Genomic DNA, 23739 nt, shown 5'->3' on the forward strand with positions numbered 1-23739 from the left:
TTAACCATTCTGTTAACAACTCTTCAGAATGCAGCAAAGGCATCGTTCTTTGACAAGTTAATTAATTAAATATTTTTACAAGGTTCTCAAATAAAAAAACATATTTCAAACACAAAAAAGTATTGCTCAAAAGGTTTATCACTTCTCTTACATATATTGATTGATTACGTCAGGCAAGCTTTTTGAAAAGCTGTTACTTGTAAAGGATTATTTTCTGGTGGTGTTTGTAAAAATTATCATAGATTGACCTTTCTGTCTTATTATATCGAGACAAGAATATGAATTCAACAGGAACCAATGACAATACATCTTCATTGTCTGATCTAGACCTGGCTATTTTGCTCCAGGAACTTAATGACAAAACAGCATTAAGATTTCTTCCGGTTATTATCTATATGGCACTACTGATGTTAGTGGGGACATTCGGAAATATCATGGTGTGTATTGTCTATCTACGGAAAAGGATGAAGAATTCATCGGATTATTTCATCCTTAACTTGGCATTCCTGAATCTTCTTACATGTGTAATTGGGATTCCTGTGGAAATTGCCGACCTGCGATATCCATACATGTTCTACGCACCAGCCGCTTGTAAACTGTTGAGAACGATTGAATCGTTTTCGAATCTAGCATCCACTTCAACTCTATCAGTTATAGCATTGGATAGATATAAACGTATATGCAAACTGGGGAAGCGGTTTTCCAAACAGGAAGCCAAGCGTCTGTGTATCGCTGCTGTAGTTATAGGCGCCATTACCGGATGGCCCGCCGCAGTGGTGTTTGGGAGGAAATATGTTGACACGGGAATTCCATGCGCCATTGGAATTAGATGTTCGACTGCAGACATAATGAAAAATACAATATATCCATTATTGTTTTTGGGGTTCATTGCTCTGTATTTCAGTGTCTGTGTTTTTTAAGGTCTTCCGTTTCCAACGGAAGACCTTCTACTGATTCTGATGGTCAAGATTATTATTCTTTTTTTTCTTTTACTTCCTAGACCACAACTTTAAAGCCTCATATCTTACTCATTTCTCAACGGATTTCGTTCAAATTTTCAGAGATTATAGACATTTTTAAACTCTATCAGAATACTGACTAAAATTTCAAAAAGTCACTTCCGGTTTTGAGTTATTTCCCTTTAAACGAAAATTTATAGGCTTTCGTTTCCAGACAAAGGCTCAGAGACGGCTAAAGCTGGAGCAGAAATTCTACTGATTTTAGATAATAGAAGGATTGAAGTTGTGCACATAGGATTTTGTTTTTCGATTTCTCTATTCAAAATGGCGCTATATAGGGGTCAAAAAATAGAACGCTTAAAAAACCCAAAAATTACTCATATTTTGCTTTTTATCTTCTAAACTAAAAATATTTTGTTAAAATATATAGAACATAATTTGTGCAGAATTAGAAGATCTTTCAAACGATATTTAGGAAAAAGGGCTGACCCCTAAATTAAGGGATTTAGAGGGGCCAAATTTTTTTTCAGATATCTCCAAAAGTATTGAGAATTTGTTATACATCAAAGAAGCAAAGTTGTTGAAAATACCAAGCTTAATCTAATGGAGTCGTCAAAATACGTCCAACGTTGTCACTTCCGACCAAACCGGAAGTAGTCGGAAAACGCGTATTTTTGCCGTTTTTGACAAGTTTTTGTGTAACATATGTCTCTGGGAGCTAAAAAAAAATTAATTTTCCGTGCGTCGTCGTCACTTCCAGTCAAACCGGAAGTAGAAAAATGGCTTATTTTTGCATTACTTAACATAGCTTTAGAAGATTCAAAGCATTTTGGGCGTTATTTCTCATTTTTGTGAAAAATGAAAGCTACTTCCGGTCAAACAGGACGGAAGACCTACTCGTTGCTTTGCAACGAGCTTTGCTCTAGTTAAGGTCTTCCGTCTCCAACGGAAGACCTTCTACTGATTCTGTTGTTTCTTTTCCACTATTATTATTAGGGTCTTCCGTCTCCAACGGAAGACCCTACTATTATTCTATTGTTTCTTTTTCACTTTTATTAAGGTCTTCCGTTTCCAACGGAAGACCTTATTGTTTTCGTTCGGTTTCTTTTTCTCTATTATTATTAGGGTCTTCCGTCTCCAACGGAAGACCCTTCTATTATTGTAATGTTTCTTTTTCTTATTATTATTTTTTTTCCTACACTGATATCTCAGTAACGGTACAGTGGATCTATATGAAACTTTCGGTGATGAAAGGAAACATTTATGGCTCAATCCAATACCTTCACTTTTTCTAATTTTACTTCCGGTCGTGAAATATGACGTAATTTCTACAATTTTTGTCCGTCCTTCATTGAGAATACTACGCAAAATAGAGATTTGAAATTTTCAGGTATGATTAAATGTGAACTCTACATTTGTACCAGGCTTTTAAATTTTAAAGAAATTTTTTAAATTTTTCAAATTTTTAATTTAAATTTTTCAAAAAAAATTTTTTAATCCAATTTCAAATTTTTTTATGTCATCAAATAGATCTTCGCGAGCACTTTCCAAAAATGTATTTGTTTTGTATGTGAGTACAAAAATGAACATTTTATAAGCTCAGGTGTGTTTTGACATTAGAGTGCAAATGTACTTTTAGAACTTTTCTTTTAAAAATTCATATCTTTTTTATTTATTGACCGATTTCTAATTTTTTTACACCATCAGATAGATCTTTTCAAGACCTTTCCAACGGTATATTTCTTTTTATTGTACGTGTAATAATGAAGAAAATATAAGCTCAGGTAAGTTAGCCTTTCATTTTGACAGGACATGTCAAATTCATTATCAAGGATCCTTGCGGTTAGACGGTACTCTTTAGATGTCTTTGATCTTTGGTGGAAATCCTTTGATGTATGTAAAACGTCATATCTCGCTCATTTCTTGACCGATTTTAAAAATTTTTAAACCATCAAATAGATCTTTTCAAGACCTTTCCAACGGTATATATCTTGTGATTTTTAATGCACTAATTAAGAAACAATTACCTCAGGTATATTAGCATGCTGTTTTGACAGAACATGTCAAACTCATTGTGAAGGACGCTTGCGGTTGGTGAGAATGACTGTACTTTATTAGTCAGCCCGCGGGCTGACTAGTTATGATACGAAGAACTTCAAATGCGCTTGCGCGTTTTGGAATTCTGGGAGTAGTTCTGCAGCAAATCACTCTAGCTAATTTCATTTCAGTAAAATCAGTATAGATTAAACAAAGAAAACAATCCCTATTTCACACAACGGTAATCTGTAAATTTAAATTCAACTTAAATAAGAAAGTCATTTATGCTTATTAATTTCTAGAAGCTTTGTACCTCCTACTTAACATTTTCAAACAGTTTTTAAAACCTGGTTCGCAGTAATTAAACTGGTTCGCATCTGATCGTGAAGTGTTTCTACGCAGTTAAGCATACAGTTGTATGAACTCATATTGCACAGTGTTTGACGCGTTAATTGAAGGTCTTTTGTAAAGTATGTTGAAGGTATTTTATTTATGTATTTAAATCTACGACATAAACATTGTTTAATAGAGATTTTGAAGTTATTCAGTTTTATAAGTTTTACTTTCGTTTTCATCATTTACATCATTTCGATCCCGAGCAATTTAGCGAACTGACTTGTTAAATCATACAACGGATACTTCGAGAAGAGACACAACTGGCTAGCTTGCTCTTTTGTAATGTTCCCCGCTGAAAGTGGAGGATATCATTTTATTTCGGTCTGCTTGTCCTTCCGTGCCCCTGTCTGTAGTTCTGTCTGTAACACTTTCAATTCCGTGAAATATTTCGAGAAGCCCTTGAGCTTTTGTAGTGAAATTTTACACAACTCACAATGGAAAACCCCTCTTGATTTTGAGGTAAAAATGTCAATGGTCAAGGTAATGAAATCAAACTCATGTCTGTTTGAACACCTTTGTGTCCGTGCGATATCTCGATAAGCCCTTGAGCTTTAGAAATGAAATATAATTTATACCACAACAACCTATGCTGAAAGGAAGACAAGATATAGCTTTATTTTGACGTTCAAAGTTCAAGGTAATAAATTCACATCTCTGTGTGAGTGTGTGTAAAACTTTCATTTCTAGTCATTATCAAAAGAAACATATTTGCGTTTTACAATCAAATTTTATACCAAAACTCGATCCACCATATGACCCCCCCCCCTTTTTTTTTTTTTTTTTTTAGATCTGCGCATGCTTTTTTTCCCCAAGTGGGAGATGCAGATTCTCTGAATAAGCTTGTTTAGTGAATGAGACCATTTATGTTGTGGCAATCAGATTTCGGGATTTATAGTTTTCTTACGTTAAGGAGGTTTGATAAATGATCTTTGTTTACCAGTAATTGTATTCTTTATTTTGTTTCAATTCTATACTTTTTTAAGTTTCAAGTTTAAATAGCTAGGTCAAATTAGTTAACAAACTTAAATATAAAATACCTATGTCTTAAGTTATGCAAAGATAAGGCTAAACAAAGCTTACATGTTACCTGTTTGAATGAAATTTTTCTAATCTAAAAGTACTAAAAAATGTACGTACTGGTTACATGTATTTAAGTGGCCCTTTATTGATATTCTCAATTAAGGATTCGGTATGGCTGTTACTTTATCGCAGGGGCAAGGGTGTCTTTGTTGTCTAAACACAGTAGCACTGAGTGATTCAACCTGCAACATGACAAACTCTAACAGGGTGATAGTGAAGCTTACAAGGTTCCGTTTGGTGGCTGCGGGATTGTTAAAACTGCCATGTCCCCCATCCCCATAAATTAAACTCCTTTAGATCCGATGAGATTGGTTTATAATTTCATGGAATAATGTTTTGTGAAATTCAACTTAAAGGAGATGGGTGAACTTAGCGTGCAGAAAGCCACTAGCTTCAGATATATAAAAATCATATTCAAATTGTTAATTTAGTAATGAAGTAAAAGTCTTGTCATTGATTTATGTGAAATCATGGTAAACAAAAAGTTTTAAGGAACATTTTTCGTTAAAATTTATTGTTTTATTTAAAAAAAAGATAATGTGGTATCCATTGGATTCGAACCCTGTCAATAAAAATCATCAGTTGCATTCTCTATTGAGACTAGCACGCTAACCACTACGCTATACAAGTCCTGAAGTATCGCATTTAAATCATGTTTGTGATATGACCATTGACTTAAGGGACTTCAAGTATTTCTCAAAAAGATACATAAGTTATGTTATAAAATTATAATTTTAAGGTATAGTGGGTCTTTGCTCCATGATTTTGGAAACCAAAATATGTATGTTTGTATGCAAACTTTGAGGATTAACTTTCAAAAAAAATGGAGAGAAGACCCACTCATATCGAAAAATAGTGTTATAGTGTGAAAAAATTACTCGTTTTGTCCTCTTTCGTGTGTGTAGTATAGTTCATAGTTAAATAATTTCAATTTTCAGGAGATTTGTGCAAGTTGTAAAGATTTAACATAAAGTATACTTTAATGTTAAATAAAATATTAAGGAAAATTTTGATGTGATTGAGGTTTAATTTTTCACCTTCATGTTTGTTGCGCTATGGGCTTATCTCTCATCATGTTCACCCATCTCCTTTTTATTACATTATATCTGTCTTTTAATTAAGAGACAAAACATGCAATACCGGTATAATGCGTTTTTTTTCAGTACCGTAGTACATGTATTCTTCAAAACATTATCACAGAGAAGAAAAATCCACTGGCTGACTCTCTAAGCTTTTTTTAAAAGCTAAACTTGTGATCTTTAGCTTGTGTCCTCTGATATAAACAAAAATTATTTCACAGTGTAATTGGAAATTTTCAAAGGTCAAATATAATGAAATTGAAACAATTTAAATTTTTCAATTTTGTTTTAAATTGCTTTCTAAGGTAAAATAAGAACTATTATTGCATATTTAAGGATTGAAAACATAAGACCACATAATTTGAAATCTTTGAAAGGTCAAAAATTGTGACTTTTAATCAATTAAAATTTTTCAAAATATTGAAATGGTTCCTAAATGATACATCTGCATTTTAAAAGATCGATAACAACATATGGTGATTTTTGAAATTTCTCAAATGACAAATAGAATGCAATTTAAATGGTTTAAAATTTTCAAAAATTTGAATTGCTCCCAAATGTCGAATACTTCATTTGTATTTTGACGGATATAGAAGATCATACAACGTGTTTTGAAATATTTCAAAGGTCTAATAGAGTGAGTTTTAAACAATTTAAAAATTTCAAAAAATTTAAATTGCTTCTAAATGTAAAACCAAGTATTATGTATGTATTGTGACAAATAGATAACAACATACAATGTGTTTTGAAACATCTCAGAGGTCAAATAAAGTGTGATTTAAACGATTTAAATTTTTCACAAAATTTAAATTGATTCTAAATGTATAATCAAGTACTATATTTGTATTGAGACAGATGGAGAACATCATAAAATGTGTTTTGAAATCTCTCAAAGGTCAAATTGAGTGAGATTTAATCGATTTAAATTTTTCAAAAAATTTAAATCGCTTCCAAATGTAAAATTAAATACTATATCTGTGTTACGACAGAGGGAGATCAATATACAATGTGTTTTGCAATTTCTCAGAGGCCGAATAAAGCTAGATTTAAACGATTTAAATTTTTCAAAAAATTTAAATTTCATCCAAATGAAAATTCAAAGATGAAATTTGTATTTTGACAGATGGAGAACACCAAACAATGTGTTTTGAAATCTCTCAAAGGTCAAATTGAATGAGATTTAAACGATTTAAATTTTTTGAAAAATTTAAATTGCTTACAAATGTAACAAAATGTATACAAGTGTATTTTGGCAGATAAACAACATCAGACAATGTGTTTTGAAATCTGATATAGCGCTTGATATTACATTTAGAAGCAATTTAAATTTTTTGAAAATTTAAATCGTTTAAATCTCACTCTATTTGATCTCTGAGATGTTTCAAAACACATTATATGATGTTCTCTATCTGTCGCAATACATATCTAGTACTTGATTTTACATTTGGAAGCAATTTAAATTTTTTGAAAAATTTAAATCGTTTAAATCTCACTCTATTTGACCTCTGGGAAGTTTCTAAACACATTGTATGATGTTCTCTATCTGTTGCAATACATATATAGTACTTGATTTTACATTTGAAAGCAATTTAAATTTTTCAAAAAATTTAAATCGTTTAAATCTTACTTAATTTGACCTCTGAGAGGTTTCAAAACACATTGTATGATGTTCTCTATCTGTTGCAATACATATATAGTACTTGATTTTACATTTGGAAGCAATTTAAATTTTTTGAAAAATTTAAGTTGTTTAAATCCTACTTAATTTGACCTCTGAGAGGTTTCAAAACACATTGTATGTTGTTTTCTATCTGTCACAATACATATATAGTACTTGATTTTACATATGGAAGCAATTTAAATTTTTTGAAAAATTTAAATCGTTTAAATCTCACTCTATTTGGCCTCTGGGAAGATTCTAAACACATTGTATGATGTTCTCTATTTGTTGCAATACATATATAGTACTTGATTTTACATTTGGAAGCAATTAAATATTTTGAAAAATTTAAATCGTTTCAATCTTACTTAATTTGACCTCTGAGAGGTTTCAAAACATATTGTATGATGTTCTGTATCTGTCACAATACATATATAGTACTTGATTTTACATTTGGAAGCAATTTGAATTTTTTGAAAAATTTAAATCGTTTAAATCTCTCTCTACTTGAACTCTGAGAGGTGTCAAAAAACATTGTATGACGTTCTCTATCTCTTGCAATGCATATATAGTACTTGATTTTACATTTGGAAGCAATTTAAATTTCGTGAAAAATTTAAATCGTTTAAATCTTACTCAATTTGACCTCTGAGAGGTTTCAAAACATATTGTCTGATGTTCTTTATCTGTCACAATACATATATAGTATTTGATTTTACATTTGGAAGCAATTTAAATTTTTTGAAAAATTTAAATCGTTTAAATCTCACTCAATTTGACCTCTGAGAGGTTTCAAAACACATTGTATGTTGTTCTCTATCTGTTGCAATACATATAAAGTACTTGATTTTACATTTGGAGGCAATTAAATTTTTTTGAAAAATTTTAATCGTTTAAATCTTACTTAATTTGACCTCTGAGAGGTTTCAAAACACATTGTATGATGTTCTCTATCTGTCAAAATGCATATATAGTACTTGAATTTTTATATGGAAGCAATTTAAATTTTTTGAAAATTTAAATCGTTTAAATCTCACTCTACTTGACCTCTGAGAGGTTTCAAAACACATTGTATGAAGTTCTCTATCTGTCACAATGCATATATAGTACTTGATTTTACATTTGGAAGCAATTTAAATTTTTTGAAAAATTTAAATCGTTTAAATCTTACTTAATTTGACCTCTGAGAGGTTTCAGAACACATTGTGTAATGTTCTCTATCTGTCACAATACATAAATAGTACTTGATTTTACATTTGGAAGCAATTTAAATTTTTTGAAAAATTTAAATCGTTTAAATCTCACTCTATTTGACCTCTGAGAAGTTTCAAAACACATTGTATGATGTTCTCTATCTGTCGCAATACATATTTAGTACTTGATTTTACATTTGGAAGCAATTTAAATTTTTTGAAAAATTTAAATCGTTTAAATCTCACTCTATTTGACCTCTGAGAGGTTTCAAAACAAATTTTCTGATGTTCTCTATCTGTTGCAATACATATGTAGTACTTGATTTTACATTTGGAAGCAATTTAATTTTTTTGAAAATTTTAAATCGTTTAAATCTTACTTAATTTGACCTCTGAGAGGTTTCAAAACACATTGTATGATGTTTTTTATCTGTCACAATATATATGTAGTACATAATTTTACATTTGGAAGCAATTTAAATTATTAAAAAAATTAAATCTTTTAAATCTCACTCTATTTGACCTCTGAGAGGTTTCAAACACATTGTATGATGCTCTCTATATCTCACAATACAAATATTGTACTTGATTTTAAATTTTGGAAGTAATTTAAATTTTTTGAAAATTTAAATCGTTTAAATCTCACTTTATTTAATATTTGAGCGATTTAAAAAACACATTGTTTGATGATTTCTATTCGTCAAAAAAATATAGCCCTCGATTTTTAAAAGAAATTAAATTGTTTAAGTGATAATTTATTTGACCTTAAAGAGATTTTGGAACATAAAGTTTTATGTTCTCCATCTGTCCAAATACAAATTTACACAAATCAACATCAATTACCTAAAAAACATTATTCTGAATGAAAATCCCAGTCAAAATCTTATCTCATTTCATCAAAAATTGGACGGAAGACCCACTCGTTGCTCGCAACGAGATCGTATCTAGTTATTATTATTCTTCCAACCGATTTTGTGCACGCGATTTCTCAGAAACGGCTCGGCCGATTTACATAAAATTTTCATATGTAATAGCTAATCAATCGATCTTGATAGGTTTTTAAGCGATTTTATGACGTCACTTCCGGTCGTGAGATATCGGGAATTTTCTGATTTTAAAATGCAATTTTGTCTTGATTTAGTAGCGAAAACTGCTTAAGATATGAACTGAAGATTAATTGGATATGATAGTTCATGATTTATAGCGTTGCAGAATCGCCTTTTCGTGCTCCGTCAGTACTTCCGGTCGATACCGGAAGCGAACTTAAAAAACGCAATTTTTCAACTTTTCTTTTTTAATATTTTTGTTTTTGATTTGAATAGAGACCCTTTTGCAGAAGCGAAATATGTAATTTGTTTGAAAATCGAAAAAACCAATCCCGAGATATTTGCATTTGAAAACGCGAAGCGGCGATCCCAATGGCTAAATGGTTAGCGCGTTGGATTGTCACGCGGGCGACCCGGGTTCGATCCCCCATGTGACCAAAAAATTTTATCATTTTTTCTGCTCGAATTTTCGATATTATTTAATTTTAGACCATTTGGAACAATATATTATAAACTTTTAAGCATATCTTGCGTAATTAAGGGTCACGAAGGGCCAGAATGTCATATCTTTAACGCTTTATATCTCGAAAAGGGGGGACATTTTGAAAAGCAATATTGAAGAAAAGATGGTCAGAATAATGTTCTTAACAATATGCATACTTTGAATTTTTGTAAAACGGCCCCATTAAGGACTCGTAAGAATGGCCCCTAAATATTTCAATTTAGAATATCTCCATAACGAGTAGAAATCTCTGAATAAGTGTTGAACAAAAAATCTTCAAAATCATAAGACCTTTCATTTGATATCAAGAAAAAGGGATTGACTCCTCAAATTAGGGGCTCAGAGGGGCCAGAAATCTTTCATCTTTAACTCTTTAATGATCAATATTTTGTTAAACATTACAGAAGCAGAGATGTTCATATTAACGATTTGGAACAATCTATTATAAAATTGTGATTATATGTTACGTAATTAGGGGTCACAAGGGGCCAGAAGGCTCAATCTTTGACGCTTTATATCTCTTAAAGGGGGAATATTTTGATAAGCAATATTGAACAAAAGATGGTCAGAATAATGTTGTAAACAATGTGCATACTTTGAATTTTTGTAAAATGGCCCCATTAAGGACTTGTAGGGATGGCCCCTAAATATTTCCGTTAAGCATATCTCCACAACGAATAGAAATCTCTGAATAAGTGTTGAACAAAAAATCTTCAAAATCATAAGAATTTTCATTTGATATCAAGAAAAAGGGGCTGACCCCTCAAATTAGGGGTTCAGAGGGGCCAAAAGTCTTTTATCTATAACTCTTTAATGATCAATATTTTGTTATACATTACTAGGGCAAAATTATTCATCATAACGATTTGCATCAATATATGATAACATTTTGATCATATGTTACGTAATTAGGGATTGCAAGGGACAAAATGCTGCAATTTTTATGCTTTACGTCGCAAAAAGGGGGAGTATTTTTTATCAGCCTTATTGAACAAAAGATGTTCAGAATCCCATGATCAAAATGAGAAATTTTAAATTTAATGAAGGAAAACTTAAAGTCATTCTCTTTTATCTCAGTCAAAATCACATCTCATCTTATCTAGAAATTCAACGGAAGACCTACTCGTTGCTCGCAACGAGATCTCATCTAGTTATTAGGGTCTTCCGTCTTCAGCGGAAGACCCTTCTATTATTCTTCGGTTTCTTTTTTACCTATTATTATTATTATTATTTTTATTCTTTTTTCTTCTTACAAAATTTGTGCAGACGATTTCTCGGAGATGGCTCTTTCGATTTGCTTCAAATTTTCACAGTCGATGCGTTTTCATCTGAAGTTAATTCCGGCAAATTTTTTTTTGGAAATTCACTTCCGGTCGGGAGTTATCGCCCTTTGGTCAAAATTTGGAGGACCTCCTTGTCTGTGATGGAACTCAAAAACGGCTCAAGCTAGAAAGCTGAAATTTTTAGTGATGATAGAGGACATGTTGCCACGTTGCAACATGGTCAGGATATTTTCCGGAAGTGCCTAGTATGGAAGCTCGGTAGGGGTCAAAATTTAGGACACGTTTTGTGAGTGATTTTTTCAGACATTTTTTATCATATCTTTTAAAATATAAATATTTTGTTAAAACATACTGAACAACATTTGTGCAAAATATCAAGATCTTTCATATGCTATCGAGAAAAATGTGCTGACTCATCAAATTAAGGGCTGAAAGGGGCCAACAGTTTTTATTCAATAACTTTTTAAAAGTCAATATTTTGTAATACATTACTGAAGCAAAGATATTCATCTCAACCATCTACAACTATATATTATGATTTCCATGTCGTATGGTACATAATTAGGGGCCACAAGGGGCCAGAATGCTAAATCTTTGATGCTTTATATCTCGAAAGGGAGAAATATTTTGATAAGCAATATTGAACAAAAGTTGTTCAAAATAATGTTCTAAACAATATGCAACCTTTCATTTTTTGCTAAACGTCCCCATTAAGGAGTTGAAGGGTTGGCCCCTAAAAATTTCTTTTTCTAATATCTCAAAAACGAAAAAGAATTTCTGAACAATTGTTGAACACAAAATGTTCAAAATCTTAAGATCTTTAAGATGAAATCCCGAAAAAGGGGCTGGGCACTCGAATTAGGGGCCAAGAGGGGCCAAAAGTCTTCAATTGATAACTCTTTATCGGTAAATATTTTGTAATACATTACTGAAGCAAAGATGTTCATCTCAACCATCTACAACTATATATTATGATTTCCATGTCGTATGGTACATAATTAGGGGCCACAAGGGGTCAGAATGCTAAATCTTTGATGCTTTATATCTCGAAAGGGAGAAATATTTTGATAAGCAATATTGAACAAAAGTTGTTCAAAATAATGTTCTAAACAATATGCAACCTTTCATTTTTTGCTAAACGTCCCCATTAAGGAGTTGAAGGGTTGGCCCCTAAAAATTTCTTTTTCTAATATCTCAAAAACGAAAAAGAATTTCTGAACAATTGTTGAACACAAAATGTTCAAAATCTTAAGATCTTAAAGATGAGATCCCGAAAAAGGGGCTGGGCACTCGAATTAGGGGCCAAGAGGGGCCAAAAGTCTTCAATCGATAACTCTTTATCGGTTAATATTTTGTAATACATTACTGAAGCAAAGATGTTCATCTCAACCATCTACAACTATATATTATGATTTCCATGTCGTATGGTACATAACTAGGGGCCACAAGGGGTCAGAATGCTAAATCTTTGATGCTTTATATCTCGAAAGGGAGAAATATTTTGATAAGCAATATTGAACAAAAGTTGTTCAAAATAATGTTCTAAACAATATGCAACCTTTCATTTTTTGCTAAACGTCCCCATTAAGGAGTTGAAGGGTTGGCCCCTAAAAATTTCTTTTTCTAATATCTCAAAAACGAAAAAGAATTTCTGAACAATTGTTGAACACAAAATGTTCAAAATCTTAAGATCTTTAAGATGAAATCCCGAAAAAGGGGCTGGGCACTCGAATTAGGGGCCAAGAGGGGCCAAAAGTCTTCAATTGATAACTCTTTATCGGTAAATATTTTGTAATACATTACTGAAGCAAAGATGTTCATCTCAACCATCTACAACTATATATTATGATTTCCATGTCGTATGGTACATAATTAGGGGCCACAAGGGGTCAGAATGCTAAATCTTTGATGCTTTATATCTCGAAAGGGAGAAATATTTTGATAAGCAATATTGAACAAAAGTTGTTCAAAATAATGTTCTAAACAATATGCAACCTTTCATTTTTTGCTAAACGTCCCCATTAAGGAGTTGAAGGGTTGGCCCCTAAAAATTTCTTTTTCTAATATCTCAAAAACGAAAAAGAATTTCTGAACAATTGTTGAACACAAAATGTTCAAAATCTTAAGATCTTTAAGATGAGATCCCGAAAAAGGGGCTGGGCACTCGAATTAGGGGCCAAGAGGGGCCAAAAGTCTTCAATCGATAACTCTTTATCGGTTAATATTTTGTAATACATTACTGAAGCAAAGATGTTCATCTCAACCATCTACAACTATATATTATGATTTCCATGTCGTAAGGTACATAATTAGGGGCCACAAGGGGCCAGAATGCTAAATCTTTGATGCTTTATATCTTGAAAGGTAGAAATATTTTGATAAGCAATATTGAACAAAAGTTGTTCAAAATAATGTTCTAAACAATATGCAACCTTTCATTTTTTGCTAAACGTCCCCATTAAGGAGTTGAAGGGTTGGCCCCTAAAAATTTCTTTTTCTAATATCTCAAAAACGAAAAAGAATTTCTGAACAATTGTTGAACACAAAATGTTCAAAATCTTAAGATCTTTAAGATGAGATCCCGAAAAAGGGGCTGGGCACTCGAATTAGGGGCTAAGAGGGGCCAAAAGTCTTCAATCGATAACTCTTTATCGGTTAATATTTTGTAATACATTACTGAAGCAAAGATGTTCATCTCAACCATCTACAACTATATATTATGATTTCCTTGTCGTATAGTACATAATTAGGGGCCACAAGGGGCCAGAATGCTAAATCTTTGATGCTTTATATCTTGAAAGGGAGAAATATTTTGATAAGCAATATTGAACAGAAGTTGTTCAAAATAATGTTCTAAACAATATGCAACCTTTCATTTTTTGCTAAACGTCCCCATTAAGGAGTTGAAGGGTTGGCCCCTAAAAATTTCTTTTTCTAATATCTCAAAAACGAAAAAGAATTTCTGAACAATTGTTGAACACAAAATGTTCAAAATCTTAAGATCTTTAAGATGAGATCCCGAAAAAGGGGCTGGGCACTCGAATTAGGGGCCAAGAGGGGCCAAAAGTCTTCAATCGATAACTCTTTATCGGTTAATATTTTGTAATACATTACTGAAGCAAAGATGTTCATCTCAACCATCTACAACTATATATTATGATTTCCATGTCGTAAGGTACATAATTAGGGGCCACAAGGGGCCAGAATGCTAAATCTTTGATGCTTTATATCTTGAAAGGTAGAAATATTTTGATAAGCAATATTGAACAAAAGTTGTTCAAAATAATGTTCTAAACAATATGCAACCTTTCATTTTTTGCTAAACGTCCCCATTAAGGAGTTGAAGGGTTGGCCCCTAAAAATTTCTTTTTCTAATATCTCAAAAACGAAAAAGAATTTCTGAACAATTGTTGAACACAAAATGTTCAAAATCTTAAGATCTTTAAGATGAGATCCCGAAAAAGGGGCTGGGCACTCGAATTAGGGGCTAAGAGGGGCCAAAAGTCTTCAATCGATAACTCTTTATCGGTTAATATTTTGTAATACATTACTGAAGCAAAGATGTTCATCTCAACCATCTACAACTATATATTATGATTTCCTTGTCGTATAGTACATAATTAGGGGCCACAAGGGGCCAGAATGCTAAATCTTTGATGCTTTATATCTTGAAAGGGAGAAATATTTTGATAAGCAATATTAAACAGAAGTTGTTCAAAATAATGTTCTAAACAATATGCAACCTTTCAGTTTTTGCTAAACGTCCCCATTAAGGAGTTGAAGGGTTGGCCCCTAAAAGTTTCTTTTTCTAATATCTCAAAAACGAAAAAGAATTTCTGAACAATTGTTGAACACAAAATGTTCAAAATCTTAAGATCTTTATATGATATGAAAAAAGAGGGCCGATTCCTAAAATTAGGGGCCGTTAGGGGCAAAAGGCCGATTTTTTAAAGACTTTAATGTTCAATGTTTTTTTACAGATTGTGGTAAATCATTATTTTAGAATGAAAATCGCAATCAAAATCTTATCTCATCTCATCAAGAATTGGACGGAAGACCCACTCGTTGCTCGCAACGAGATCTCATCTAGTTATTATTCTTTTTTTTTCTTTACAATTTTTGTGCAGAAGATTTCTCGGAGATGACTCGACCGATTTACTTCAAATTTTCGGAGAAGGTGTATCTTTATCTAAACCTTATACGTTTTTTTCATTTTTTTGAAATTCACTTCCGGTCGGAAGTTATCGCCCTTTGATCGAAATTTTGATGACCTCCTTGTCTGTGATGGAACTCAGAAACGGCTCAAGCTAGAAAGCTGATTTTTTCAGGGATGATAGAGGACATGTTGCCCTATTGCAACATGGTCAGGATATTTTCCGGAAGTGCCTAGTATGGAAGCTCGGTAGGGTCAAAATTTAGGACACGAATCATGACCGATTTTTTGAGACATTTCGCATCATATCTTTTATAGTATAAATATTTTGTAAAAAACATACTGAACATCATTTGTGCAGAACATCGAGATCTTTCATATTATACCAAGAAAAAAGCGCTGACTCATCACATTAAGGGCAAAAAGGGGCCAGAAGTCTTTAATCGATAACTCTTTAACAATCAATATTTTGGTATGTATTACTGAACAAAAAATGTTAAGCTTAAAATCTACAACTACATATTATAATTTTCATGTCGTATGGTACATAATTAGGGGCCACAAGGGGCCAGAATGCTAAATCTTTGATGCTTTATATCTCGAAAGGGAGAAATATTTTGATAAGCAATATTGAACAAAAGATGTTCAAAATAATGTTCTGAACAATATGCAACCTTTCATTTTTTGCTAAACGTCCCCATTAAGGAGTTGAAGGGTTGGCCCCTAAATATTTCTTTTGCTAATAGCTCAAAAACGAAAAAGAATTTCTGAACAGTTGTTGAACACAAAATGTTCAAAATCATAAGATCTTTAAGATGAGATCCCGAAAAAGGGGCTGGACACTAGAATTAGGGGCCAAGAGGGGCCAAAAGTCTTCAATCGATAACTCTTTATCAGTCAATATTTTGTAATACATTACTGAAGCAAAGATGTTTATCTCAACCACCTACAACTATATATTATGATTTTTATGTCGTACGATACATAATTAGGGGCCACAAGGGGCCAGAATGCTAAATCTTTGATGCTTTATATCTCGAAAGGGAGAAATATTTTGATAAGCAATATTGAACAAAAGATGTTCAAAATAATGTTCTGAACAATATGCAACCTTTCATTTTTTGCTAAACGTCCCTATTAAGGAGTTGAAGGGTTGGCCCCTAAATATTTCTTTTGCTAATAGCTCAAAAACGAAAAAGAATTTCTGAACAGTTGTTGAACACAAAATGTTCAAAATCATAAGATCTTTAAGATGGGATCCCGAAAAAGGGGCTGGACACTAGAATTAGGGGCCAAGAGGGGCCAAAAGTCTTCAATCGATAACTCTTTATCAGTCAATATTTTTTAATACATTACTAAAGCAAAGATGTTTATCTCAACCACCTACAACTATATATTATGATTTTTATGTCGTACGGTACATAATTAGGGGCCACAAGGGGCCAGAATGCTAAATCTTTGATGCTTTTTATCTCGAAAGGTAGAAATATTTTGATAAGCAATATTGAACAAAAGATGTTCAAAATAATGTTCTGAACAATATGCAACCTTTCATTTTTTGCTAAACGTCCCCATTAGGGAGTTGAAGGGTTGGCCCCTAAATATTTCTTTTGCTAATAGCTCAAAAACGAAAAAGAATTTCTGAACAGTTGTTGAACACAAAATGTTCAAAATCTTAAGATTTTTAAGATGAGGTCCCGAGAAAGGGGCTGGACACTTGAACTAGGGGCCAAAAGGGGCCAAAAATATTCGATCGATAACTCTTTATCAGTTAATATTTTGTAATACATTACTGAAGCAAAGATGTTTATCTCAACCACTTACAACTATATATTATGATTTTTATGTCGTACGGTACATAATTAGGGGCCACAAGGGGCCAGAATGCTAAATCTTTGATGCTTTATATCTCAAAGGGAGAAATATTTTGATAAGCAATATTGAACAAAAGATGTTCCAAATAATGTTCTGAACAATATGCAACCTTTCATTTTTTGCTAAACGTCCCCATCAAGGAGTTGAAGGGTTGGCCCCTAAATTTTTCTTTTGCTAATAGCTCAAAAACGAAAAAGAATTTCTGAACAGTTGTTGAACACAAAATGTTCAAAATCTTAAGATCTTTAAGATGACATCCCGAAAAAGGGGCTAGGCACTCGAATTAGGGGCCAAGAGGGGCCAAAAGTCTTCAATCGATAACTCTTTATCAGTTAATATTTTGTAATACATTACTGAAGCAAAGATGTTTATCTCAACTACTTACAACTATATATTATGATTTTTATGTCGTATGGTACATAATTAGGGGCCACAAGGGGCCAGAATGCTAAATATTTGATGCTTTATATCTCGAAAGGGAGAAATATTTTGATAAGCAATATTGAACAAAAGATGTTCAAAATAATGTTCTGAACAATATGCAACCTTTCATTTTTTGCTAAACTTCCCCATTAGGGAGTTGAAGGGTTGGCCCCTAAGTATTTCTTTTGCTAATAGCTCAAAAACAAAAAAGAATTTCTGAATAGTTGATGACCACAAAATGTTCAAAATCTTAAGATCTTTAAAATGAAATCCCGAAAAAGGGGCTGGACACTAGAATTAGGGGCCAAAAGGGGCTAAAAGTCTTCAATCGATAACTCTTTATCAGTCAATATTTTGTAATACATTACTGAAGCAAAGATGTTTATCTCAACCACCTACAACTATATATTATGATTATTATGTCGTACCGAACATAATTAGGGGCCACAAGGGGCCAGAATGCTAAATCTTTGATGCTTTATATTTCGAAAGGGAGAAATATTTTGATAAGCAATATTGAACAAAAGATGTTCAAAATAATGTTCTGAACAATATGCAACCTTTCATTTTTCGCTAAACGTCCCCATTAAGGAGTTGAAGGGTTGGCCCCTAAATATTTCTTTTGCTAATAGCTCAAAAACGAAAAAGAATTTCTGAACAGTTGTTGAACACAAAATGTTCAAAATCATAAGATCTTTAAGATGGGATCCCGAAAAAGGGGCTGGACACTAGAATTAGGGGCCAAGAGGGGCCAAAAGTCTTCAATCGATAACTCTTTATCAGTCAATATTTTGTAATACATTACTGAAGCAAAGATGTTTATCTCAATTATTAACAACTATATGTTACGTTTATTATGTCGTACGGTACATAATTAGGGGCCACAAGAGGCCAGAATGCTAAATTGTTTATGCTTTATATCTCGAAAGGGAGAAATATTTTGATAAGCAATATTGAACAAAAGATGTTCAAAATAATGTTCTGAACAATATGCAACCTTTCATTTTTTGCTAAACGTCCCCATTAAGGAGTTGAAGGGTTGGCCCCTATATATTTCTTTTGCTAATAACTCAAAAACGAAAAAGAATTTCTGAATAGTTGTTGAACAAAAAATGTTCAAAATCTTAAGAGCTTTAAGATGATATGAATAAAAAGGGTCGATTCCTAAAATTAGGGGCCGTTAGGGGCAAAAGGCCGATTTTTTAAGTCTTTAATGTTCAATGTCTTTTTATAGATTGTGGTAAATCATTATTTTAGAATGAAAATCGCAATCAAAATCTTATCTGATCTCATCAAGAATCGGACGGAAGACCCACTCGTTGCTCGCAACGAGATCGTATCTAGTTATTATTCTTTTTTTTCTTACCGATTTTGTGCAGACGATTTCTCGAGAACGCCTCGACAGTTTTTCATGAAACTTTCAGCAATGATAGGAAACTATTTGAACTTTATGCGTTTTTTTTTATTTTGCCGTCGTCACTTCCGGTCGCGAGATATAGCCATTTTTCTGTTTTCAAAGTGTCATTTTGTCCGAGAGTGTTCTCGAAAACGGTTTGATATTGGGTCCTGAAACTTTCAGGGATGATAGATTATGACTCCTAGATTTGAGAAGGATATATGGTTTTTGTTGCCGTTGCGTCCGTCGTCCACCGGAAGTAGTTTAAAAATATGCAAAATTTTATTTTTTTCTTTTTAAAATGTTTCTTATGAAGGCAAATAGAATGTCTCATGTAATATTATGTCCACCGGAAGTTATTTTTCCCAAACCGGAAGTAGTCCAAAAAATGAGCATTTTTCCTCGAAATTATCAGGGATGATTCCTTCACACTCAGAAAGGAGTTATAGGTCATTTTAAGTACTTCCGGTCACACCGGAAGTGAATTATAAAGACCGGAAGTTGTTTGAAATTGATAGATTTCACTCTTAAATGTGTTCTCACGTATTTTTAATAATTGATCTTAACACTTTTTTTCATTTAAAGTTGTTTTAGAACCTTATCGAAAATCGAACGGAAGACCAACTCGTTGCTCGCAACGAGATCTCATCTAGTTTTTATTACATTTGCATATCCACTGGTCTCTCCCACTATGAATCTGCAGGCTTCAACTGCGTTCATAGCACTATAAACGCAACTGCTTCTACTATGAGTGCAATTGCTCTATCACATTCGTGTAGAACAATCTCTACTACAATTGTATATTGTGTTGAGAAGTATATATATGAAATGTTTTGTAAGAGGAATAAAAATAAGTTTTTAATAATATTCTTTGAAAAAAAGGAAATTCAGAATATCTAAAATTGCTGATTCATATCTTTAAAAATTTAATTTTAGTCAATGTATTTAATTGTATAATAAAACTTTTTAAAAATTTAGAGAACGGCTATATTTTTATTTTTTCGTATCATGCATATTTGTACAAAGAACGATAACTCTTCACACTTGTGTAATAACTTTCAGAAAGAGAAAATTTAACTAGTATATCTACTTCAAGAATGATTTCAGCTATTAAAAATATATAGAAAAACTAAAAAAAAATCATAGAAAAGCATTCTGGAGTAATAATCATTATAAAAGCATTCTCATTTTTCCATCAGAGATTTAAATTATTGATCTTTGTCGGAGGGTTTCAATAACGTTGATCGATGACGTCACAACTGCATCAAAACAAAAATTAAGAGAATGTGATGACGGCGCTGCTTGTATCCAGATAACTGTGTTTGAGAGGGAAATACTTAATATATATTTTGTGATTTATTAGAGAAAAGGATCATTGATCAGGTGTAGTGATTTTAAAGCCGTATGTTTTTCATTACTAAAGACAAGAAGCTGCGTCAGGATTTCCTCTGATATTCTTGAAAAACGCAAAGAATGCAAATATAAGTAATAAACAACGATTATTCAGTGAACATGGTATTATGAATAGCAATAGCTCTGCTGGCATATTATCCATGATGCGCTAGCGCGCATCATGGAATATGCCAGCAGAGCAATTGCTATTCATAACACCATGTTCACTGAATAACGTTGTTTATTTCTTAAATGTATATTTATGTACGTATATCAATATTTATTCGTATGAGAAAATCTACACTCAAAAAGAAAACCGGTCCCGCGTCGTCACCTTTGCCCTCTAGCAATTTACAGTCAATCAGCAAAGATCAGTTGAAAGAGTCATATCATAAAAGGGAAATAGAAAACATCTCCAGGGTCAACACAAATAAGGTCACAAGAACGACCACAATTTTTGTTGTCATATCCATCGTATTTGTTGTAAGTTATCTTCCCTTTTTTGTTGTCATGGTTACAAGAAGCATTAAGACAAACTTTGAGAGCATTTTATCGCCAGGAGTCGAGGTGTTGTATAAGTTTTGTTTGAAATCGTACTTTATTAACAATGCAATCAATCCAATCATTTACGGCTTTCTAAACAGGAATTTTAGGGCGGAGGTGATTAAAATTATAATGAAATGTAAATAAACATTAAAGAGTTCATTTAATAAAATATTATAAAATAGCAAAAAGACTGACGCCTAAAACTGTCGTAGACTTTATATTTATTAATATGTTCTGTCATTTTATAAAGTAAATGAAATTCTGTAAACCAATTTTTCTCCAGTATTGCGACTAACTAAAAGTCGCGAATATTAATCGTTATATCGATCGAACCATTCAATTTGCTTTTGGTTTGAAGAAAATGTTTCCTTATTTGTGACAATTAATCGTCTTGAATGAAATTACGCGAATAATAGTTTGTTCACAGTAATAATACATGTACACGGTTATAGATATTCTTTCACAGTCAAAAACAAATACTCTATACAAGATTAAAAGGCATGGAGAGAAATAAGTCACAAGTCGTCGAGGATTTCTACAAATTCTACTTAAAGTATTTCTTCACAAATAACAATTTTGATCAATATTTTGATCAATATTAAAAAAAAATTAATTTCCATTTGTCTAAATTCAAAGTTGGTAAGCATAAAAACAAAATCTTTATGGGCCACAACGCTCACCTGAGTAACTTTAACCTTGATGTTCTGAACCTGATTACCCTTATGTAAAAGTAATACCTATTGTGGCCTCGGCTTACCCCCAGGGGTCATGGTTTGAATAATTAAAAATCTGTATCATCTCATAGTGCTTACACATAAGATTTAGCTTGTCTGGCCCTGTGGCTCTTGAGAAGAAGATTTTTTAACGAACCCAGCCTATGTTGGCCTTTTCTTGATTATCTTCTCTTGGAAGATGTCTAAGCCTTTCTAAAAATTATTTAAACTCCCCTTTCACCCAAGATTGCTTTGTACAATTTTGGTTGAATTTGGACCGCAGAGAAGAAAGTTGAAACTGTGATAAGTTTAAAGACAGAACACAGGCAACAGCTGATTAGAAAAGATAACTGTAAAATATTAATGTTTTGGCACTTTGTTCTCTATTTTTCACTCCTGATATACATTTCAGAACAGTGAAACACAGATCTAAATCTGCAGTTTAAAGCAAAATTCTTGATGTATTAATACATAACGCATATTGTTACACGTTGGCTATATAAATAGTACATGTAGTTCCATTTCATCAAAACGTGGCAATATTATCTCATATTTGTTCAACAATACTTTTTACGAAAATGCATAATATTTCGTATCTATGTTTTAATAAGCAAAATCACCAAACATTCGATATTATTCGAAAAATGTTAATGTTTATTAAAATGTATAACAGAAAAGACTGTATAACGCTGAAACATCTTAATACATTAAGGCCATACGAAACGTAGTTTGTTAACTTTTTGGGGTTCTTCCCTGGAGTTGAAGAGTTCCACTAAATGAGGGACCTGTGTGCAATACATTTAATGTTGAAATATGGACTTGTACACCTCTTCTAAAACAATTTTTGATGGAAAAAAATCTGGAATTTATGTTTTGTAATTTTTGTACATTTTTCTTTGAATGCACAATTTGATACCTTTTCAAAACCCCTGGAAACGCATGCTGGTTTTTTGTCTAAGAACATGTAATGGTATTGTAAGCTTAGATTAAGAAAATCTTGAAAAATTATCAGTAGTTGAGGTAGGTTGCGTATATCCTTAACTTAATTAAAAGAAACTTGCTACATATACCAGGTTAATCCTCCTTTCTAACGACAGCTTCTGCATCTCGGGGTTTATTCTAAATATTTTCACGGACAATCGAAATTGAAGACTAAAATGTATGTATCATTAGAATATATAACAAGAATATATGACATGGTTTTCTTCTCCTACAAGTATTTGTTTGCACTTTAAATTATTTTTCAAAAAGTGTTGAATATTTTGAATATTAATTAATATTTTATCAATATAAATCTCATAATTCACTCATCTAGTCATTCTAAACAACAACTCAAATAGTTGTGATATTTTACAGATTGAAACAGGAATGACAAGAAAGATAGGAGGGGTAGAGTGTGATCGTCCTGATCAATATCTTTCAATCAAAGGAGTCTTAGCGTATCGGAAAACTGTACTTGTATACATACGTGTACTTTAATGTGCAGCACACTGACATATACCTCGCCAGACACACGGAAGTAAAAATGGAAATTTATATAATGAGGGATATTGTATACTGCTGTAGTAAATGGTACTATGAGGATAAAAAAGTCTCACCGATCTAGATTTAGACCTCATCAAATTTATTACTAAATTAGAGGTACTGTGAGCAATGGGCTCACTAAATGATACCCCCGCCTCCCATATGAAAATAATGGCAGTGTCCATGTTTTGCTCTGAAAAATCAAAAAGATATATTAGATCAAAAAGTAAAATAGGAGGTGCACAATGGCAATATGTAATTAAGAATCTGTGAAAGTTTCATTAAATTTCCTTCAGTGGTATGAGAGGAGTTGCGGACAAGAGATGGTAACCCCAAAGCGTAACAGACGGACGGACGGACGGACATACCGATTACTATAAACCCTCCCACTTTTCAAGCGGGGGGGTATAATCATACCTCCCTGTCTATTATATATATTTTTTACAATGACATATTTCCACTTGACATTTGTCCTAGATACA

At 32.3% G+C, this 23739-nt stretch overlaps 1 pseudogene; it reads left to right on the forward strand.

Moving 5' to 3' along the window:
* The first annotated feature begins 265 nt into the window (after positions 1-265).
* LOC134234429 (orexin receptor type 2-like) lies at positions 266-21197 on the forward strand (annotated as a pseudogene).
* The last annotated feature ends 2542 nt before the right edge of the window (positions 21198-23739 follow it).

The sequence above is a fragment of the Saccostrea cucullata genome, unplaced genomic scaffold (genome assembly GCF_032062105.1).
Source record: "Saccostrea cucullata isolate Sc308-1 unplaced genomic scaffold, CSIRO_AGI_Scuc_v1 ctg12664, whole genome shotgun sequence".
In the NCBI taxonomy this organism is placed as follows: domain Eukaryota; kingdom Metazoa; phylum Mollusca; class Bivalvia; order Ostreida; family Ostreidae; genus Saccostrea; species Saccostrea cuccullata.